Genomic DNA, 23,998 nt, shown 5'->3' with positions numbered 1-23,998 from the left:
GTGTATTTTCCAAAACACATCTCATTTACCATGCATTTCTTGTGAATGAGCCATGGACAAATCCTGTGTTCCTGGAAGTCACACAGCCTAGGAAAATATCCAGTTATGACTGGCTTAGGTGAAAGAAGTGTCTTGAGAGAAGACTTTTGTAGTTGCTCAACCCGTATGGGAATCGGCACAAAGGTCCACAAAGACAGGGAATCTTTGTTGCATCTCTGTGGCCATTAAATGAGTGCAATCCAGAAAATGCACTGGGATTTTGCCCCTTTTAAAATCAAGTAATATTTTGAAGTTTCTCTTAATTTTATTGAAGGAGGTGAAGATACATTTTAGAATTATGATAATGAAGGTTGTTTTAAAACTTTGCAAGAGGGAGAATAAGATATCATGTAAAGAGGAATATTTCAGTTTCAAATATAAACTGAACTGTTGCTCTGGGATTTGAAGGGGCCGTTGAATTAATTAATTTTGGTTATTAGCGCTAAAATTCAAAAGGATAATTTTTCTTCCATTTCACTCCCCTGTAGGTCTTTGAGTTGGGGAACCTGTGCTGAAGCTCCTATCTGAGGGTCTCAGAGAAGTCCATGGGTACACAATGAAGAATCCTTCTTGTCCATACCAATTGAAACAAATTCTACAGGCAGAGAGTAACATTGTTATATTTTCATGGTCTCTTAAAGGCAAGTCTAAGCAACTTCAAAGATGCTAAAGTATGAAAGTGATGTAATATAAAGAAGGGGGAATAAGCCAGGCTTAGTGAGGAATTTTTATTAGTCCAAAAATGTTTTTATAACGTGAAGCTTGGAGCAAAAATACTGTTTTATTCTTCATCTCTCTGTCCACTTTCCTCTTTCAAAACATTGTCCTTACTCTTAGTTGCAGCCTTCTACTGTGTCTATCCGCTTGATGGCAGTATTTGAACACAGAACCGTCTAAATTTCTTCAATCCACTTCCTTCGCATTTTGCATCGAAAAGTTTGTAACCCGTTCGCGGTGATTGGTTACGGGAAAATGGCAAAAAAGAGAGAACGAGAACATGCCAGCAGTCCTTCTGTAGGTAACCATTGCTCCTGACATGGTGAGCTGCAGCAAAACCACTTCTGCATCAGCACAGAAAGACAGCAGTGTTTCCCCGAAGAGAATTACTGTTCTCTTTTGGAATTAAACTGAAAGTAGAATTTAGCTGTTTTTCTAACTTGTACATGGCTTTTGATAGACCAAACGCAGACACTGTGCACTTTTAAAAGTGTTTAAGGGCAGTGTTGGATAGGGCTTTGAGCAACCTATTTGTGTTCCTGACCACAGTAGGGGAGATAGAACTAGATGGTCTTTAAGGTCCTCTCCAACCCAAGCCATTCTAGGATTCTATGATATATAAAGAAAACTACATGAATGAAAGTAGCTTAAATGAACAGTCACTGAGAGGAAATTAAGAATAATGAAAGGAAAACCAAGAAATTATTTTATATAAATTCAGCTTAATGAAAAGATTTTTGGTACACTGGTATGCTCCTAGCCTCTCTCATTTTGCTTGACTATTTTTTTTTTAACCCAAAAGGGCATGCACAGCAACTTTGTTAATAATCGAATATCCATTCTTATGCTACTCACACCGTATGGTGAGATTTTTATTTGCCTGTCTCTGCCTAAGGTGTTCAAATTGGAAAAGGGAAAATATGTGTTTTAATTTTGAAAAATCTTTTTTGTACCAAATTCAAGGACAGAACTTCACCCAGATTTTCAGAACAGATGCAGGCACATCACAGCTTGCTGGGAGCTGTGCATCTACAACATTTCCAGCAAGAAATAGTTAATATTTCAAAAGGCTAAATAAATTTGGACTTATTCCTTTCTACTTTCCAGTGTTTAAATTACGGGAAGTATTATAAGAGTCCTGCATTTTATCATGGGCAAATGTAAGCTTTGAAGGGATTCGTGCCTTTACTCTCACCTGTGCCTGTTTTTCTTCCTAACTAATGGGACTTAGAGGACTAAGGAGATCTGACTGATCTGGTGGCTGGGAGCCTAGATTGCTGGGAGATATGAGAGGCAGCCTGTTTTCAGGGAGTGTTGGAGTAGTCCCTGTAGTTTTGAGCCCAAGAAAGAGTTAGTGATGCCTCCTTGCTGAGAGAGAACAAAGATTGCCTGGAAGCCAGAGATGAAAGCATAAGGATCACGTGTGGGCTTACTGTTGGGAAAGAGCCATAAAGGGACCAAGTCTGATGTGGAGCCCTGTCTGAGGCAGTTTTTCTTTAGACAACTTCAGGGCTGTTATATTCTAAGAGATTAGCTCAGCAGGGGAGATCTTAGTTTGTGCTTTATAGGAGCACGTGTGAGGTTGAGGGAGCTAAGAGGGAGAAGCTGCAGCTTTATCAGGTTTGTTCCGCACAGCTGCCTGCAGGCCCAGTCCTGTTCTCCCCTTCAGAAAGCTAGAATTGTCCAATAGTTTCAATGAAACTGCTGCTGTTACCTTGGGGTGTTGTCTCCCTTTTGAATATCAGTCCTTTTGATATTTTGCTCATTACTGCACGGATTCTGCATTGATCTTGGCTGGAGATTTTCATTTTTCTATCCTACGGTTATGCTCTTTGTTAAAAAAAAAAAATAGTACTGATGAGTGAAAAAGGGTGCAAAAAATTCAGGCTGTCCCCCAGCCTCAAGACTTTCCTCTCCAGGGAAAAGCTTAGAGATTGTTAGCTCTGTTGGCCAAGTTACAAAATTTTGACATGCAAATGGCTTTCCAGTAGCTCCTTCCAGTTCCTAAGTAGGTGGATCCAGGGTGGTCATGTCCATTGATATCATTTCCAGAAGCATGAATTTGGGGAAAAAGGGGCTCCTTTAACTCTAAGCACACTAGTGTCTTAAATCCATCTGTCTTGAGAGCAACCACAATGGCATGGATAAAAGTAAACAAATAGAGTGGTGGTAGAGCATTTAGAATGGAAAATCACACCCAAATCGATGCAGCCATAATCCACTAACAACTTTAGCAATGGGCTTCATGTTCTACTTAGCAGAGGCACACAAAAAAAGGAGAAGAAAATGGAGAAATAGCCTACTTTAAAGAGACAATGGAATGGTGAGTCCAAGCATTTTCTTTGAGGATGTGAAGTAAAACAGTGGGATGGTCTCCACAGAATCCCAAGACAGAAGAGGAATGAAGGCCACCCAGTTAACCTGGAAACAATGAAAGTCCTCAAAGTCCTTGTCGTTCTAGCAGGCGTGACTAGCTTCAGGCAGGGGAGGAAAGCTAAGTAGGTGGCATAGCTAGAAGAAGCAGGGAATTTAGGCTTTGTTCTTTTCTTCTGTTCCCCCTGAGATGTGCTGTTTAGATTTGCCGTACTCTACCCAATTGCTTACAGGCGGCAGGGCATGTGTGACCACTACATGATGATGAGGAATTCGACATCCTGGTATGGATGAGTGTCTACCATCCATTGCACAGTTTAAAGAGAGGCAAGAAGTGAGGAGGCTGAAATGGGATTGATGATATTCAGCAAACATGATATTCAGCCTGCCTGAGGTCCTTGCTCATGAAAAGGGCAAGCTGGAAGAAAACACAATTGCACCTTAATTCAATGATATTCAGCAAAGACTATCCTAAATAGTTGAAGAGCTGTCTGTATCCTGCCTATAGCTAGGCAAAAACAGTGTTGTTCCTTTGGGTAGGACCATGACGTAAATCTCTCAAAAAAGCAATTGTAGCTTAAAAGGATTCCTTGCTGTTCTTTCTTCTCTCCAGTCTTTGGAAGAACTTGATGTAGAGGAGACAAAATGTTATTGAAGCCTGTGGTACAAACCTTGGAGCATTAAACTATCAGCTTAAATAGGTCTTCAGATGTATTCACATAATAAACACTTACATATGTTCTGTCTCTTGTGGGCATTGCTGAGTTTGCAAATGAGTGAATTTCCACTGAAAACTTCCAGCTAAGGCTGCCCACAAGCCTCTCTCCAATCAATATTCATGTTTTTTCTACAGAAATGCATACGCCTTAAAGTTTCAGTGAACCCAATTGATTGTATATTAAAAAAAAATAAAAAAGAACACTTTGAACATGGACATTGTGTGCTTGAATGTTTGCAAGGTGCTTTAGCAGGCCATGGCTGTGGCAGTGAGCGATGCTGTGACTAGATGGTGCACTTGCCATATCATACATAGAAACTACAAATGGAGTGGTGATAGCTGCTTCTTGCCCAGGTATTTGTGAAAGCTCTGGTGATGATTACTGTGTGCATATATGTCTTTATCTTTGGGGGAGGGTAATCACAGCTATGGGATAAGGGGGAACTCTGGGGTTTGAGAATATATATTAAGTATATATTAAGAATATCTATTCAGTATAATAAGTGCAAACCTCCTGAAAAAAGAAAAAAAGAAACAAACAGCACAATGACTAACAATGCACTCACAACACACCATAGTATTTCTGTCCAATCATCCAGCAAGTCTTATTCACTACTATTCATGTTGTCTTGTTGGCATTTATACTGTAAACCTGCCTGCACTGAAACTTGTCTGACAATTCTTTCTATGAGCCTGGGCTGGGGCTGAAATAGCAATGCCTGATGCAAATCATCAACATTCAGTTTTCCCATGCTTAGTCTCTGGCTCAGACTAATGTTGTTTTAAGTCTCAGCAAAAAAACAGCTTGGTTTCCAAGGATGAGAAGAGATTGTCTCTTCTACTTGTTATTTAAAAATAATAATTTGACAGTCATGTTGAAGCATAACAGCACTATTCTGAGGGCTGCTCATACAGACTTGATGTCCTTTTGACATGATTTTTATGGGGCTGTCATGAATTTCTAGTTATTAATGCAATAGTTAAAACAACAAGCATGAGGGGAGAAAACCACCAGGTTTATTGGAAACAACTATTCCATGTAAATATCAAGCTTTTTAAAAGTAGAAGTACACCTCCTGCAGGTCAGAGATCAACCCTCGCAATGTCTTAGAGCTTCTGGCTGAAGTACATTCCCTCACAGATAACAAGTTGTTGTGCGTCAATTGCCCTGGTTACAGGCTGCATGAAGCTGCCCAACATGGAGCAAATAAAAAAGTAATTGGAGTTGTTTTGTCTTCTACTTTCAGTGAACTCTGAATGCCTTGTGCTTGTTGTGAGCTGCCAGTTGCACATGATTACAGGAGGCAGCCGGCTGTAGTGTCCTATTCTCCTGCAGGTGCATGTGGTTCCCTGTCCTGAGGTGGGATGGACCTCAGATCCTTACTCTGAATTAGTTCCAGTGGCAGAAATGGGGATTTTATGACCGGTATACTGAAAAGCTTCATAATGTTTATTCAAAGCCTGCCTGAGATCCTTGCTCATGAAAAGGGCAAGTGGGAAGAAAATACATTTGCAGTTTGATTCAATTTTTGCGTGTGTGTGTGTGTGTGTCTGAATAAAGATTTCAAGATAAAGCTCCTATTCTGAGATTAGAACTGAAACTGGAGTCACAGAGGGCCCTGGGGTTGCATTCTCATTTGACTGGCTGCATTCTTCTCAAAGTTCAGCGAGGATATCTTATGGTTGCTGGGATAGGAAAGTTTAGTGCTTCAGCAAAGCGCCGTGCATCACCCATACGGCACACCACTGCTGGTGCAGGTCAGAAGATTCAGCCGGAGTAGGGCTCCAGCAACTCTTTCATTCTACCCAAATGGTCAAGGATTCTTCAACATATGCACTCTGCAGAATCAATCTGCACTTGTAAGATAGCATTTTGACATGAGGGAACACAAAAGGAGCTGTGAATTACACTCTTTTGTACATGCTAAAAAGTGGAACTGAACTGATTATTTAAAAAAAAAAAAAAGAAAATAAGTAAGTACCAACATTTCTTTGAAGTAGCATTACTGAAAGGTTACTCTTGCTGTGTTTGCCTTTTGGATCCTCTTTGGGCCCAGAAGAAGCCAAGAAGAGGGTTCTTCATCAGGAACTGTAGTGAAAAGACAAGGAGTAATGAGTTCAAACTGAAAGAGAGGAAATTTAATTTAGCTATAAGGAAGAAATTCTTCCCTGTGAGAATAGTGAGACACTGGAACAGGTTGCCCAGAGAAGTTGTTGATTCCCCACCCCTGGGAGTGTTCAAGGCCAGGCTGCATGGGACATTGAGCAACCTGGTGGTTGCTCTAGTGGGAGGTGTCCCTGCCCATGGCAAAGCATCCTATGGTTCTTTCCAAAACAACTAACTTGCTTGACTGGATGGTGGTGGAAGAGGGCTTAAGGCTCTTCTCAGGCATAAGTATTTTAGAAAGGTTTGTCACCAAAGTCATGGCAAAGACTGGATTGTAGCACAGGTTTAGGTTTTGATCTCTTTCTTCCTATGAAAGCCACAGACATAATATCGTTTTAAGTCATACTGATTAGAAACACATATAGTTTAGGCAAAGATTGACATATAAACCACCTGTTAGGGTGCACTGGTTTTGAATATCATTCTGGGTTCTGGTCTGAGTTCCTTCTTTAATTAATAACACAGAAATACTTTTAGAATAAAAGCTTCAATTAAAGAATTTTACCTCATTCGTTTGAAAGTTCTGTGAGAGGTAATTTTATTTTCCTCAAAATTAAAGAAATTATGCCTTGGCAGGGCCCTGACTTCTGGCTCTAATTTCTGCCGTCAAGTCCCTAGACTTCTAGGTCCTCAGCCCTGGGACACATCTTTTTCGTGGGCTTGGTTAGCTCCATGAATGATACAGCACTTGTAAGGCAACTACTAACTGTCCTCTGTGGAAAAAGGTCAGTCTTGATCACTCTGTCTACTATTTTAAAACTGCTCTTCTCCTTAGTGCTTCTTGAAATATTGAAGGACATTTGTTCCAGAGTGAAGATTTTAAATTTCAGGAGTTTAATTCCAGTTTTTCTCTTTTGTGTACTAGTTTTGTGTCTGTGGTCAGATGGTAAAGCATACTGCGCAACAACCAGTGGTATTGCCTGCAGCTGAGTAAACCCCCTTTAAGCTTACTAAACCAAGTGAAATGGTGCTTTCCAGCAGAGACATAGACTCTGTTAGCATAAAATTATCAAAGGGTAGTTGATGATATGTATTTACCAGTGCAGGAGTGAATTTGAGCTGGTAAAGCATATGTGCTGAGGAGGCTGAAGAAACAGAAGGTTTCACAGGGGCAGGGAGGTGACTTTAACTGTCATGTTATGACAGCATGTGTTCATTACTTTTCTGGGCATGGCCCTTTGTTCTAGTGCCTTGCTGGATGTGTTAAATCCTATGTAGCTCTAGAGACTAAGAGTAAAGAAATTAAAATAAAATAAAATAAAATAAAATACACCATGTAGTGCGGGCTGAGTGTTAAGCTGCATGCTCAGGAGAGCGTGAACAGGCAGAGCAGGGTAGCTGTGTCAGCTCAGCACTGCTCCCGTGGCTGTGAACTCATTCCCTAGCTGGGTTTTTAGGTCAGGACAGCAGTGCTTTGATGGAGCTGTGCTATTTCTGCTGCAACAACCTGTGCAGTCAGCACCAGCACTGCTCCACTCCTCCAGGTACTGGGGATTACCCAGACTGGCTGACTGAGGGCTCCAGAGTCATTTGGCTTCCTTGAAGACCTCCTTCTTAGAGCGGCCCTACTGAACCTAAGGGACAACCAGTGACAGGCCAGTGAAAAAACTCAGTTCTTTCTCATGTTCACATTCAGTTATCCTTTTCTATTTTCCCACAATTTATCATTTAAAGTAAACTAAGCCAGTAGTAGTTAAATCTGAAAATCTGTGAAGTTTCCGTTCACAGGTACTAGTATCATGAAAAATGCAAAGTAAGACATGTCTGTTTTGACTGCCAGTAGACTGCCTTTACCTACGTGATAAGACTTAAATTGTGCAAGCTGGGAGTAAAGTGTATTTCTCACTGTGGAAGCAGCAAATGTTGACAGAACAGAACACTCCTGAAGAAAAAGCACTCTCCATTGCTTAGCAGCTCTGTAGAAGGTCTTTGAGGGAACAAAAGAGGAGGTGATCTCAGGTACAGCATCTGTATGAAAACATGTCATGGTACTGAATAGTAAATGGGTGAAAATACAGTAGAAATACTTCTGTATGTCTGGATATGCACATGAACAGTGCACAGACTGAAGTCATTTCTGCCCCCATCTTTTGTCCACTCATTAATTTCAGTTCCTTATGCAGGATCAAGCCCAGATATAGTTTTCTTTCTTCTAGAATAAGTCTATAAAGTTACACCAAAAAATAAATTTCTTTTACTAATAGGTAAAGTTTTTAACAATGTTAACAAGAAAGAAAGGTCAGTAATGACACTGCATTCATTCAGATAAGAGTAGAATATCAACTACCCTCATTCTCTTTAGACCCTGTCTTGCAAACCTTTGTGCTGGTGTTATTTATAGAAAAGATTATGAGAAACATCAGTTGCATTTACCACCTGTAGAGACAGGATGCCAGTTTGGACATCCATGAACTGAACTGTAACTTTCCTTTGATCTCAGATGGATTTTGGTTCTCTTGACTTATTATGTTTTCTTTTGGTGCCAAGTGAAAGAGATATTGCAGGAGAAAATTAAAAACACAACCTGATTTTTTTAGATCTCCATTCTGTTCTTGTGGACCAGAGATTTGGCTGGCTATCCAAGCATCTGGAAGCTTCCTAAAAGCATCTTCAGAGGTTTTAAAGTCGACTTTTTTACAAGATGGTTTCTAGTGGGCTGTGAACCTTTCTATAAGTAATAGCATCATCTGTGTGTACATCTGCACACATAACAGTTGCACTGAATCTACCTAAAAACAGGTGTCATAGATCCAAATAAAGTGATAGTTGTGTAATTTTTTTTCATTTGCAGTAAGTCTCAGGTTGGCTGTGTTCCCACAGAATGATTTACTTTGCCTTCTAAAGAGATAAAAATTTTCTTTTGCTATAACTTTGGGGTTCAGTGCCTGATGTTTTTTTGAGAAAGGGGCAATAGTACTGGGAATTTTATTTAGAAAATGTACATATGCAATGAACAAAAATAATCTGTGCTAATGACAACCACTCTTATAAGAAGAATTTGAAGTACATGCGGCTGTTTCAGCACTCCCCATCTTTCATTCTATTTAAAAGTCCCTGGCAATATGTTCGTCCCCTGGACAGAGGGAGAGGACAGACATTATTTAGCGAAGGGGCGGTTATCTGATTTCACTGACATTTAGAGAACATCAGAAACACAACAAAGCTGGGGTGAGAACTCTTTTGGCAATTACTGCAGACATACAAATTCAGTGCCTAATACTGATGACACAGAACAGATTTCCCTGTTTGTGTTGTTGAAACTTCAACTCAGAGCTGAGCCTCTTTTCATATTTGTGCATACCTGGAAAACAAGCAGGACAAACTTAGCCAAAGCAAAAAGGGGTTCTTGCACAAATGTCCAGACTCTACAGACTTTATCTAAAGAGTACAGGTATTGATTTTATATATGAAGGGAAATTTTCTGGTTCCATCTTATTCCATCTTACTACTAACCAGCATGTAGGGTCTTTTACTTCTGTCCTTTTCTACAGGAAAAGAAATATGACTTACAGCAATAAAATTTTGTCCTCTAGCTCATAAGGTGAGCAGAATTACATGCAGAAACCCTCAGAAAGGAAGATGCAGGCAGATAAGCTGCATTCCCCTGTTATATTTGTGGATCTTCACTCATAGCCGGTCACAGGAGTCTTCAGCCTTGACTCTCTCATCCTTTACTTGAGAATAGCTCAGTGTACCTTGTAAAGGTCCCAGTTTAAGTATTCCTATTTGTCTCTGGAATCTGTATGAAGTTAGAAATCCCATGAACTTATAGCAAGATAAAAAACAACATCCTATGTCTTTTCATGTGACCCTATCCATTTTACAGGATCTGCAGTTCAACATTTTTCTTTCCAGGTCTGCCCAAGGTGATTTCAGGAATTCACACACATCAGTAAAGGATAGGTGGAGAAACAGCCACCAAGGTAAGGCCTAAGTAGCTCCAACACCTTGTGAAGAGATGCTGTGAGGACTGCAGGAGCTGTGAGAGGGGACTGAAGGGTGGTACTGTGACATTCAGAATTCACTGAAGCAAGGGGCTGAAGCTGATGGCCAGGAACTCCAGAGATAAAGAGTCTTCCAGAAGAAGCTGAAAACCTTGTTCAGTCACCCTGATTCATACAATAAGAAATTTTAAGTGTACTTTCTGAAGGCTGAGCTCTTGCAAAACTGCAAGTCTTCTGTCATAAACTTAGACAAGAAATGTACTTGGTAATGTGGAGCTATTTGTGCCATCTGGCAGCTGTCAGCTTTCTCTATTCGCTTCCCCCCTACTAATGCAAAACACAGAAACTGGACCTTTTACATCTTGCTATGTGAAAAAGTTTGGTGTCTAGAGGCTTTTTAAGGCCAAACCATTGCACTGTTCTGGTGCCTGCTATTTGGGCATCCATTGCAAACATTAATAATAATTTATCCTGGTCGGCAACAACCATATATTCCTTCTTCCTCTAATATTTCTTTATGGCAGTGTGTTTTCCAAGAACATTGCACATGTCCTCTTAAACACCTGAAATTCACCTCGTACACTGCTTCAGAAGGATTTAGAAAACAGCTGGTGTTTATCTCATTGCTATCTCCATTTTTAGCTGCAGTTTGCTGACCTCCATCATTTTATCAAAGATTACATTCTTTTTTTTTCCTTTTTGCCAGAACACTTACAGCTATTCTCAAATCTTTTTTAGTCAGCACTGACACTTTGCTATAAGCCACCTGTGAAATTATTAATTTGCTTGTTTTCCATTTGTGTTGTGTCCTGTGAGGAGAGGCACTGGGTCAGGAAGGACCTTCAGGTGAAAGTGGAGAGGTTGTGCCCAGAGGGGGCATGAGGGCAAGGCAAAGCAGCAGACAGGAATAGCTGCAGCAAGTAGCCAGGAACTTGCCCTGCAAACAGACGGCTGAGAAGGCAGTGAGAGACAGCAGCCAGATCTTCATGGGGAGGGAAAGACACAATCACTGGAGTGGGTGCTTTAGATTTGGAGAGGATGGAAGCAGCCTGGAAAAAGGGTTGCTCCCCAAAGGAGATGGTGAGCAAAGGCAGTTAGGTGTACAAATGCATTTAGTCTGTTCTGCAACTAGATTTCTGTATGTCAGAATAATGGGACATTATAAATCTAGGTTTTTCAGATTAAAGGTTATGTTTTTATCTTTTATTTGTTTCTTTTGTCGTTGTGGGGGTGCAGACTATAGGGAAAGAAAGTCTAGACACTTTTGTCATAAAGCTGTGGTTGTTGTGGGCATTGTCCTGCTCTGCAGTGATTCCTCTGGTGACATTGACTACTGCAGGCTGGATGTCAGCTCCATAGAATGTTCCAGCACTTTCTTGAGGGTTCTCTGAGGCTGTGGAACAGGTTGCCCAGAGGAGTTGTGGATGCTCCATCTCTAGAAGTGTTCATGGCCAGGTTGAATGGGACTTTGAGCAATCTGTTCTAGTGGAAGGTGTCTGTGCCCCTGGCAGAGGGGTTGGAACATAATGATCTTTAAGGGCCATTCCAACCCAACCCATTTTATGATTCTATTTTTTCACTATATCAATAAAAAATAAAACAGCATGAGGAGTTGTGCAGAACAACATGCTCTGAATTGACATTTCATTGCTGGGATCATCCCTGCCTAGAAAAGATGCTCTGGCTTTGCTCTCTAGAGGCTGTTGTAAAGTCAAAGGCTTATGATGTTCATAATGTAAATTAAAATCTCATGTATTTCACAGACTGGCCTTACAGCACCTCTCTTTGCCCTGAGGTGCTCAGCTACCTGGAGAGCCCAGCTCAGTGCACAACTGAGCTCAATCTAATACCTGTCAGAAAAAAGAAATCTCAATGTAATTCTTCTCTGAAGCTACACATTTCAGATGAGAATAGCATAGGGCAAACAATACCAAACAAATCCCTGCTGGTTTTTGGCAGAAAGGTAAGATGGTGCACGAACCTTACTTTTGGGGAGGTTTGTGCCTTTAGATTGGAAGTAGTATTCATGGAGCACTCCAGAGTGGTTAGATTTTCTGCGTCAGGATGTCACAGTGCTGTGAGCATGCATTGTAGGCAATTGGTTGCCAACTGCAGAACAGTGCCAACTTCAGAAATGAAAGATGTTGGTGGGGGTGCTGCTAACCACACATCTTAGGTTCCAAAAAAATAACATATTACCTGGGCGAAGTCCATCTGCTGAAGCTGTAAAAATCCTGAGCTCTCAAAGGCCATAACAAACCTCACTGTGGAAACTTGATTCTCCACTATTCAAAGAAATTTTCCCTGTTCAGCACCTTGCCAAATGTCTACAAGGTTCTGGCTTTACAAATTTCTCTTTAGTCCTTTCTTAGTTCCATTTCACTTTTATCCTATTCCTCCAAGACACCAGGTCACCTCTGCTTGTAGCATATCCCGTTTTTCCATTTTTTTGCTGATTTTTGAATAGCTGTTCTGTGACATTTTCTGTTTAGTTGTAACACAGTATCATCTGTATTTCTGGACCAAGATCAGGGTCCCATTGTGACACAATGTAAGAGACAAATCACTGTCCCAAAATCATATCAACAAACCATAGCAGAGTGAAGGATAAGAAAGTGGGAAGATGAACCATAAGGTGGATGAGATTTGCTTAACAGTTGTTGTGACTCAGGAAACAAGTCTGAGCTGGATAATTGGAGCTGCTGTCTTGCACCCGGAGCCTGGTGGCATAACCCCAGCCCTGTCTGCTAACATGGTGTGGCAGGTTTGTAAGCATCCCCAGGGTTGGCTGCATACAGCATTATTTGAACCAAGACTGCAAATATGTCAGCTCTGATTCCAGGGCTCCTCCACAACACTCCTCTGTGATTGTTTCCTCAAAAGCAGAACTAAAAGAATTGAGCTCGATAGAAACTATTTTATTCCGTTTCATATGTTTGCAGTTCCTACCTCCCAAGAATCTGTTCAGCTTGCTAAAAAATGAAATTGCTACAGATGGATATTTCTTTCAATTACTGTAGAAACATGTAACAAAGCCTCTGGCATGCCAAGAACCAAGCATCAAAGCTCAAGAGCTTACATATTCTATTAAGTGGTTTAATATTGTAGAGAAGAACAGAAAAAAATACAGTGTTTTGTCCCTCGTGGCCTTCTTTACAGACCTCAGGGAACCAAAAGGTTGCAGTTTTTCTGGTCTCCCTGCTCTAATATTAAAACACTTAATAGAATATGTGAGCACTTGAGCTTTGATGCCTGGTTCTTGGTATGGCAAGTACAGTTCATATTGGTTTGATGATTTGGGGTGGTCTGTGGGAGATTATTACCCCCTCCTGTTGAGATACCACAGGAAATACAGGATCGGTGACTACAGACTCTTCCTTGTTGTCCTGGGTGTAGCTGCTACTTGCACTAATACTTGTAACCTCAAAAAACTTTTCATTCAAAGGGAATAGCTGCAGCAAAGATGAGTGGATAAGCTCGCAGCTCCTACACTACAACACAGACTTTCTATTACATAGACCCCTTTGGGACTGCAGACTGAGACACACACAACACCAGGAATACAAAACAGCTGAGCATTGCCATAGACCCATGGGGTCCTGCAGCTCAGTAAACACAGACCATCTCATTTGCCAGCATGGGCTGACCAAGAGGCTGTTTCATCACGTTCCCATCCACCAGCACTGCACTCCTGTGCTAACTGTGCATGCACTGGCACTGATACAGCAAAAAGTCACCCCAAAACTTATCTTGTTTTCATTTATTTTTCCAGGCACCCATGATACAAATTAGAACTGAGTAAGAGTAGGAAGTCCTGCTCCATGGGAAGTTGTTTCAGACTTTGTTGGAAAAGATGAGATAAAAAAATTTAGATTCATTTAAACAGCAAACTGTGCCTTGAAAATGACTTTGTTGGCTTGATGGTCTGGTACACAGTGCTCAGATTGCCCAGGCCAGGTCTCCACCCATGCACCAGCCATGTGACTCCCATGTTGTGCCACAAGGTTCAGAAGTAACCTGAATATTTCCAACAGAAAAAAAAAAAAAACAACTCTAACCTGAAACAAAGAATGAGGAGAAGTCTGGAAAGTAGGGCCAAACTGCACTTCAGCAGAGATAGTGATGTTATAGCAAAGAATTTTTGATTAATACAGAAAAAAAATAAAAAGGGCTGCAGCTCTTATGGGGGAATTGGCCAAGAGGAAAATTAAATATAGCACTTTTTTGGAATTAAATATTGTGGAGCAGATTGAAGGGACCCAGGATAGGAGTGAAAAATAGATTAATTTGGGTAAAAGAAATATTTAATTATCAGTATTTTGAAACAGCTTCAAAAATTCCTCATCAGGCAACTTCACCTATTCTCACAGAATCATCTGTCTTACTGAAATTTCAGATCACTTTGAATGAAAATTGTTTTACCTGTCTCTTGTTTTTTCAACTTGCTCTAAGAAGTTTTGATAATTATTTCAAGAGTGTATCTTTGATCCATCTCTCCTTTTAAGGCTGGATCCTTCTCTCACTCTTACTGCTTTTATATCAGTACAACTTCATGCATTTGGACACCTAACAAAGACACAAATTGGTCTATGGCCTGAAAATATGCCAAGATTTTCTAATTTTAGCAGCAGGAAAAAGGAACAAGAATTTCCTAAATTCTGCACTCCCCCTTCGTCAGCTTAACACTGGCCTAAATCGGTCTCTCTTCAAATGTTTTGTGATTGCTATAATGAAGCACTCTGGCTGTGTATTAGATGTGGAAACATGTTCTTAAGCCTTGTTTCTAATTTTAGAATGAGTATTATGAGGGATTTCTATTCCTTGCTCATTTAAAATCTGGTTTAATAGCTGTAGAAGAGGCTATTGAAGGAGATCACCAAAATACTCAGCTGAGCTTTGATAAACCCATGTTTCTCTCATTAACATAAGGGGAATTCATTGTTTGCAAAGTTTCTTTCCTTCCTTCTCCCATCTTCAGTTTAGGCAAGTTCTTAGCTTGAGGTTTTATTGGTTTGAAGGAGTCTTTAGCTACACTATTGAGCATATCCAACAAACACAAACATTTAGAACTTCACATGCCATCTCTAGAGCTCTTCAAACTTGTTGATAAATTCTTGTCTGTGCCAGAAAATCTGTGTTAACATCACAGATCAGGTATCACAGAATGTCTGAGGTTGGAAGGACCCTCTGGAATTCATCTGGTCTAATCCCCTGGCGCAAGCAGGACCTCCCTTAAATCATGTCCAGGCAGATTTTTAATACCTTCAAGATGCAAAAATCCATAACTTCCCTGAACAACCTGTACCAGTGCTCAGCCATCCTCACAGTAAAAAACTGTTTCCTCTTTCTTATCTTGTCACTGGGCACCACTGAAAAGAGCCTGGCAGTGTCTCCTTTGCACCATCCTTCAAGCATTTGTGTAGATTGATAAGATCCCCCTCAAACCTCCTCTTCTCCAGGCTCCCATCTTGCTCAGCCCTTCCTCATAGCAGAGATGCTCTAAACCTTTAATAATCTTTGTGGGCATTTCTTGACCTCTTTCCAGTGTGCCCATGTCTCTCTTGTACTGAGGAGCCCAGAACTGGACACAGCACTCCAGGTGTGGCCACACCAGTGCTGAGTAGAGGGGAAAGGTCACCTGCCTCAATGTGATACGGCTTTGGTAGAAGAATAATGGAAATGAGATATTAAACAGAAAAGATACTCAGTGTACACTGCTGAGTACATTGTATTTTAATAAAATTTCTAATTACACATTAAATTTCTAAGTACATATTAAAAAGAAAGCAGAAAGTCCAGGGTGGTAAAGTGCTATGGCTGGTTTTGACTTCATGAACTCTTACAGACATCCATGTACACTATTGCATTATAACTACTCCTTCAGAATACTACTGAGTCTACATAAACATTTTAAATCATAACTTTGTAGCTTTTATGTTTGCTTTACCTGCTTCTTAGACACACTAAAACATTTTAATAAAGATTTGTAATTCCAGATTATAGGACTTTCTTGGAGAAGCCCTCAAATCACTTCACAAATTCCATTCACAAAACTCTGTGGATAAAGATTATCCTCATTGTACAAGATCCGTAAATTAAGAAACAGGGTTTCAATAATCTGCTTAAAGTAACTGTGGAGTACAACTCTCAGTTCTTAATTTTATCCCTTGTTCTAGTAATTTCCTTTTGTATCCTCATGTATTATTCCTAAAAACATGTTTCAAATGTCAAGTGACGTTAATTCATAAAATCTATAGAAGTAGGTTTGAAAGAAGAACCCTGTGTTCTCTGTGTTCAGACCTGGCTCCTGCAACTGCAGTTTAGGCTAAGAACTGCAACGCCTTCACCAATGCATCTCCCTGGGGTACCTGCTCTCCCTGTCTGTGAGGAGAGTCTACATCAGTGAGACTGTGCTGATGGACTCCCATGAGGGAATAAGGTTTTTATTCCAGCCTAAACCTATTGTTTGGTTATATATAAGTCCCCATCCCTCTTTGTTCTGTACTTGCTTTTCAGGTACACATCTCAAACTTTTTACCTGCCAGCAACTGCCAATTTCTTCTGTCTCTCCTCTTAGACTGTTGTTCTAAGTATGATTTTATTCCATTCACTAGCATGTTTCCCATTGTTTTCCATATCTGAGGAGAGACACTCAATAAGATTAAAGTCTTGGAAAACTTTACTGTCATTAGAAGGGGATTGGAGGATGGAATATCATCTTTTCTTCCCACAGTGGAACTCAGCCTATCATGTCTTTAAACTGACCAGAGCACAATCATCATTCAGTAATATTACCAGAGTAAAACTTCATACGTGTGGTTGAATGAGACGTATTATGCTGATCATAACATATTCAAAAGAGTTGCAGTAGCCATGCCTTCTATTTTTTATTACACAGATCCCCAGCATAACACTGGAGCTGTGGCCACTCTATCAGTCTCCTAGAGCACTCTAACTTTAAGGTGTCCTTAAATAACTTGCAAGATCAGCCTAGAAAGAATAAAGATCAGATAGAGAAAAAAAATTCTATTATGTAAGACATCAGTATTCTTTTAGTCTAGCCTTTTTTGTGGTTGAGCTGAAACAAAAGAATACATATTTCCAGAGAAAGGAATTAAAAGAGATTTTTAATGTAGAAATCCAGCAAGACTAAATGGTACTTTTTTCCTTTTTTTTTAATTGCTAAGAGTTGTACATGAGTTTTTGTAGCTAATAGCCCACATCCAGGAGCTATTATGGGCTAAAAGTCTTCAAGACTGTATATTTAAATATCAATCAATTGTTAAATGTAAGATGTTACTGAGTAGTCTAAATCTTTATGAAAACCTTTAACAGTCTGATCTTACTACTGTTGCTGTTATTAGACAAAATGCTGGTATTAGAGCCCAAGACATATCCTCTAAGGAATGGATTATGTTACCTATGCTCCTGCATAGTACTTTGGTCTTCACCTTCTGAATCAATATAAGAGTCATATGGCCCTGACTTGACAAAACATAAAAGCATTTTAAGATACCTATTTTGGTTTGCCATCTTCCAGGAAGGAATTTTGGTCACATGATGAGAAGAACAATTCTGTTTGATCTTAAAACACTCATTCATGCCAATTACCTCTGTGCCTGACTTCTCATACCATAACCCCCACCTCTGATAACTCTGGGATCCTCACAATCTGCATCAGTCTCATAACTCTTTGGGTTTTTTCTAGTTTTTTTGGACAGAAGCATGTTCAGGGCTGTGATTTGGAAAACGTGTCTTGTTGATGATTGAAAGAACAATGCTTGGTTCTCTATGTACTGTTATAGATTAACTTGCTAACCCGATCTTCTCGACCTTGTACAAACATATGTAAGGCTGTACTAAGTAAGGACTCTGACATGCTGAACTGTATAGCATACCAGACATTTAAAAGGCATAAACAAAATCCAGATTTTTGGTGGTGGTACCATACATGGCAGAAAGATGACATTAGTATTTAAAAGATCTGAGGGAGACTGCTTCTCTAGCGGGTGATGAAACTGTTTGGCAGAAAGCAAATAAAGAAAGGAAGTATCTTCTTACACTAAACAAAAACTTGAGAGTTGGCAAGGAGCTGAATAAAGAGACTCCCTAAGGTACACCAAACTTTTCTATTGTAATTTTTCCATCCTCTAAGATTAGCTGTTTGAAAATCCAATTAGTCCCTCAATAATCATGACTGTTATCTAATGATGAATAAACCATCTGCAGAAAATATTGCAATCACAGGCACAGCTGTTACCATATGCTGAAATTTTCTTACATGACCTTGGTTGCTACAGTACCTACCAGCTGAAATAAGACGTGGAAATATTGCCAGCTTCAATTAGACAAGCAAGCTGTTCCTTTCCCAAGGCTGTTGAGGCACTTCAGCCATTAACATAAAACACAAACCAAGGCGTTATTACAAATTTTGATTACTCGTTCCTAAGCTGAAGAGGTGAAATTCTGGAAAGAATTTCAGTTCATCCTTATTAGCGTGGCTAAAAATAGAAAACTCAATACTTGATTTCAAAAGATCCCCAATTATCTGTTGCTTCTAGAAATGGAATCTTAAGCCTGGAGTGGGAGGGGGTGCGGGAAGCAGAGAGGCTCTGGCAATGAGCTGCCTTGGGTTTATTTAGAACAAAGGCACGAAAGGGGATTTTTGGCAAAGAAGTCTGGCATGCTTTTCCCTATTCAACAGGTAGGAAGTATGTGACCTTGTTTACTGTTTGTCTACCATGAGGTCTGTTTCTAGCAACCTGAGACATTTTAATAAAAGTAATCCTTTAAAACCTTTCCAAACTTAAACTTTTAAACATGCATTTGTAGTAAGGAGGTGCCAGCTTGATTATGTATGCTTTTGTCAAGTAGTAAATATTTTAATCTTTTGGAGATTTTATGTTAGCCCTTCTAATCCATGTAACCCTTTCTATATTACACTAACACTAAAAAACTGAATTTTGACATAAAACTTAACAAGACTAAGGAAACCAATGTAATTTCTTAGGCCAGGAAAATTATTTTGCCTTTTAATTGCTTAAATTATCCATTCAGTTTAATATAATGCAATAAAAGAATAAAAGAGATGGAGAGAATAAAAAGTGTGGGTTGAATTACAGTGCCTGCAAGCATTCCCAGACCTATTTTGTTTTATAGATTGCTCACTAACGTTTCAGTGTGTGATATCAGTATTTAAAATCTAGTTTCTCCAGTAATTTTTGTAGGATGACTAAGTCACATGGCCTTTTTTTGCTCTCAGAAAGCTGAAACTAATTCTGTAAGGGGGGTCTGTGGTGAAGATAATGACTCTTCTGACTCATTTTCCATGGACATTTTCTAATACCTACTTAAAAAAATAATGTTTCTTCAAACAGTACAATTGCCCAAATTATTCATTGCAATAGGGATACTAGAATTGCTCATGGGATGCTTGCTCACTATTTGTAACTTTTAATTCCTTCTTCTATCTGCAAATAGTATCACCTGAAGTTAAAAGTACATTAAATGTACCGCTACAATAATTTGCATGACATAAAGACTTTTTACATAACTTTGAAGGAGAGAAAGGATGGTCTATACTGAGATATGGTACAGCTTCTCAGTACGTAGGGAAGAAATAGAAAAACAGACGTAGCCAGTCACATACATTGCCTGGCTTCTACCACACCACAGTCTCCTTTATCATTCACCACATTTGTAATTCTCTGCTTTTTCTCACCTACACAATGAACTCCCATTTTCTATTTCAGCATCCCTTTAAAACATGTTCCAAGTGTCACATTAAAGAAGCAGAAAATGTCTGTCCTGTTCCCAGACTAAGAGCTCATTCCCACAATGTGGTATCTGACCTATGCTTTCCAGGTCTGTGCTCCAGGAATACACCAAAAGCACCGAAGGAGCTTTTGCTAAGAACATTATTGTGTGTCCTGTTAAACTAAACAGTCCCACTTAATAGATAAAAAACAATTACTAGCTTGTTGCTAATCATTTTTTATATTAAAGCAAAGTCCAGTTTAGGGAAGGCATTGGGAATTTTGCTACCGCCTTTGCAAAAGGCAAGACTTTCCTTCCTAAGATTACAATGGAATTATGCTGGCTTATGCTTTAGAATGCTTGTAATTATCACTAGTTCCAATGATTAAAAAGCTCAATGCATGAATCAACTATTTATAATACAGTTACAAGATTGTGTGTGTTTGCACATAAATTCCATGTATAATCAAGTGTACTGACATTGGAATATCAACTAAACCATATATTAACCTTAAAGCTTTAAGAACTGATTGTAATCCCTTACTAATGCCACAAACTCAAACTGCAGCTACTTTGTGATTGCAGTTTAAGAATTCTGTACCGTTTTTGCAAAGTCCACTTATCCTGCTTGTTAGGCCACTGCAGAAACCAGTCCACACCTTCCTCAAAAGAGACAAAAAACTTCTGAATCAATAACCACCTGAGGCAATCTTAAGTCATTTTTAATTAGAAGGGAATATTATTTTCTATAATTCATATGTATATTCTAATGCTGTCAGGGAGGCACAAAGCAGAAAAAAAATCCCAAACTATTTTCTAGATGTAGATAGACCAGCTTTTGGCACCACTTAAGACATGGTCACTTGGGTCAGCACAAGGACAATTCTGAGACTAGGAAGACTTTTTCATTCTTTCATTTCTAATTGTAGTTAGTGAACATGTGTTTACAGTTGACAAAAATTGTTTTTGCAGTAATTTTACAGATGTGTACCTTATCATATTCCTTTCACCAGTCATACAATAGAGGAAGAAAACAAGACTGATCTATTTATAATAGAGTTAGGAGCCTTCCCATGCCTGGATATCACTTATTTCAATAGACATAATTGTAACCCTTCAAACAGCCTGTCGTTTTTCAGGGACCATACATATTTTAGGGTGGTAAGTGATTTATGTTCTCTTTGTCCTGCTTATGAGAGTATGGTATGCTCACCACTAGCATCTGTTTGAAACGTAGTGCACTAGAAACTGAATCCAAGGTTATGCTCAGTGAAGAAGGTAGAGATATGAGTTACAAAACTGCTTTTTATGTTTGTTTCTTTAAAACTCTTTCATTATCTTTCTTAATAGTGTGTTGCCATCACAATGGCACCCAATTGTTTACTGCCTAAACCTGGCCTCTGTGCTGCTGCCTCAGCAAACTTTTGTATTTGGCTGCTTCACAAAATTATTTCTATTTGGGTGAAAAATTGGTTTCAAAGTACGTTCAGGATCTATCTTTTCTTTCTGCATATTCCCTCCAATTCAACCATCTGTGCAAATTAGCAATGCTGAAATGCTTATTAGAGCTTTTTCCCCTTCCTTGATTAACACTTCTTGCATTTAATGAAGTCTCATAAATTGTGGATCAAATGTTCAGACCACTTATTTCACCTGACACAAGTCTAAGAAGAAATACAATGATGCATCCCTTCAAATCTGGGGCTCTGAAGCACCCAAAACAGTGAGCAAATGGCAGAGGTGCAATGCCAGTTTGTGACCTGGCAGACAGGATAAACCTGTCTAGAAAAGGTGAAACATCTGCAGCTGTCTCAAATCCTGTCTGTCTCATGGGCTTAGGCCTTTAATTGTAAGCACAGGTTGGATGACACCATGAAAACTGGATTCACATTTCTGAGGGTTTTAGGAATGTAGGCAGGCATGCAGACATTTAGCCTGAGGAGAGCTGTGAACATACAGAAGCCCCTTTATGTGGTTTCATCTTCATCAGAAGCACCAGTCATCAGGGCTGAGTGTGGAGGGGGACCAGCACTCACAGCACCTGAAAGAGAACTACAATACAAATGTGTCCATCAGGAATGCACTCTGGAGAAGGAGGATTGAGGGCTCAGAATTGGAGATGGGGGAGCAAGGGCCAGAGTCCAGACTGTCTGATTATACAGCCCCCAGTGTTGTTTTTTCAATCAAGATTGGGACATCTGTTCAGATATGAAACACTTTGAGAAGAAGATTCATTTACCTCCTAAAATTATCTAGTGAAATCAAACTTTTATCAGTTCAGATTGTGAAAATTAAAGTTCAAGGAAAATGCGATCAAATCTCAAGTTGTTTAGTGATGCCAGATACTTGAAATACCCCTGAATTTTTCTTCCCTTCCTCTCCCTTTGCCAGTATTGTGAAGACAGAAGGAAGGAATGGATTCAGAACTGGATTTACGTATGAGCTTGGAACATAACCCCAACAAACATTTTGGGGGGAGCCACTGTCAGAAGACAGGAAAGATATGTTTCATTCTTTATATAAAATCTCTTTACACTCATTTTTCATCTGTGAATACAACACCGCAGACAGTCTGACCTAGAAACATACAACTTTTATTTCCAGGTGTAATTCCTGCTGACAGCTTGATTCTAAAGATCCACTTTGCAGGCCAGTGTTTCTTAACTTCGTTTAATTGAATGACTTTAAGGATGTTTTCAGGAAAAGAAAAACATAGACCATCTCTACAGTGTCCTCACAATTGTCTTCATTTACAAGCAACTTAAAATTAGGCTAAAGTTTGAACGTTGATTTATTACAAAATGAAAGTCTGTTTTCTTGGAAGTACAGGGAATATGTGTGGTTTCTTTCAAATTTCACAGGCCAATGTATTAAACACTGCCATTGATGCATAAAGCACAATTTGAGAAACACAGCCTCCAAGAACTATTTGAGGTACTGTGTTGAATGCAGACTGAACAATGTCTTGGTTCCTAGGATGGCTGTCCAATCTATTATTGTGTTGAAGGCCACGTTTAATGCTTCGATTGCTCTCCCTGATGTATCTGCTAAGAAGTAAGCCAAGTGAATTGTATCAGGTAAGCTGCATGCTGCTGTTGTGTACATGCAATTTGGCTATTGACTGTCTTATATCAACAAGCAACTGCAACCAACACTGGGTAAACTGAAGTTTGGCAAGGCTGCCGTTGTCAGCAGATAGAGGGAGAGAGTTTTTGCAGCAACCATGTGAGGAAGTGCACAGATTAATTTCTCGTTTACCACCCTGCCCAATACTTTGAGGAAAGAAAAGGATCTTCACTGAAAAATGAAATTTAAAAACGATGATCCAGTACCGGCATAAAACCAAAAACCCAGCACAAGCTCTATAGCTTCCTGAATCCACAGACCTTTAAAATTTAGTCAGATACACCAAGAAAAGCATTTGATAGATGAAGAAATTCCCATGTTGGGCCTGGCAAAGGTACTGCATTGACATAATTCCTCCTTAAGATTCTAAGGTTCAAATGCTTCCCTCTTGGAAGAAAATACCAATCCAGTTATTATCCTTTGCTCCCTTGTATTACTGGTTTTCTTTTATACTGATCATTCAGAAACTGATTAGCTTTGCAATTTTCCTTCCTTTGCTTAGGAAATAGATAGCCAGAATTGTAACCCTCAGCTTTCTGTTTCAATCTTGTCAATGAATCACAATCAATTTTATTTTTTAGAAATACTGGTAAGGCACTAAATATGCATATTATTAGAACCTATTAAAATCATTGGGACGGCTGTTTTAGAACATATTTCCTTGAAAATAATTTTCAGCCTGAAAAGCAGGATTAATTAGCTTCGCAATGACCTACATAGATTGTTCAAAGTGCCTGATTGCTATCAGCCACCCAAGGAAAAAGTTAAGAAAATTGCACTATGAGTTGATCTCATACAGGGGGCATGGAAAAAGAAAGTACATTATTTACAAGGTAAAAAAATAACTTGCTAACAACATCAGACAATCTACTAACATCATCTGGCAAGTCATTTGAGTTTATACTCAAAGAAGATCTATTAGAACCAGAGGGACAAGGCAATAGAATAAAATAAGATCACTGTCATTATTATGAACAACAGGAACTGTCAACAGTCTCTGATGATTTTACTGTTGTCTGTCTGTCTGTCAAAAGAGGGAAATGTGTGTTTAGTATGTCTCTTTCTTGTCATACAGCATTTCTTATTTTTTTGTCTGACATTTTATAATTCTGTAAGTAGTCTAAAATTCAGTCTTTTTTGGTGTAGTTTTGTGCTATG

General features: G+C 39.4%; 1 long non-coding RNA gene across 1 annotated transcript in view; it reads right to left on the bottom strand.

Moving 5' to 3' along the window:
• Window positions 1–23,998, bottom strand: part of LOC116445149 — a 274,986-nt gene that overhangs the window by 3,737 nt on the left and 247,251 nt on the right. Inside the window, exon 13 of the long non-coding RNA XR_004240674.1 lies at window positions 5,834–5,936. This is a non-coding gene — a long non-coding RNA (uncharacterized LOC116445149). The remainder of the gene's footprint in view (window positions 1–5,833; window positions 5,937–23,998) is intronic.

Source organism: Corvus moneduloides, chromosome 6, assembly GCF_009650955.1.
Source record: "Corvus moneduloides isolate bCorMon1 chromosome 6, bCorMon1.pri, whole genome shotgun sequence".
Lineage (NCBI taxonomy): Eukaryota > Metazoa > Chordata > Aves > Passeriformes > Corvidae > Corvus > Corvus moneduloides.
This window is presented reverse-complemented; position numbering and strand designations above follow the sequence as displayed.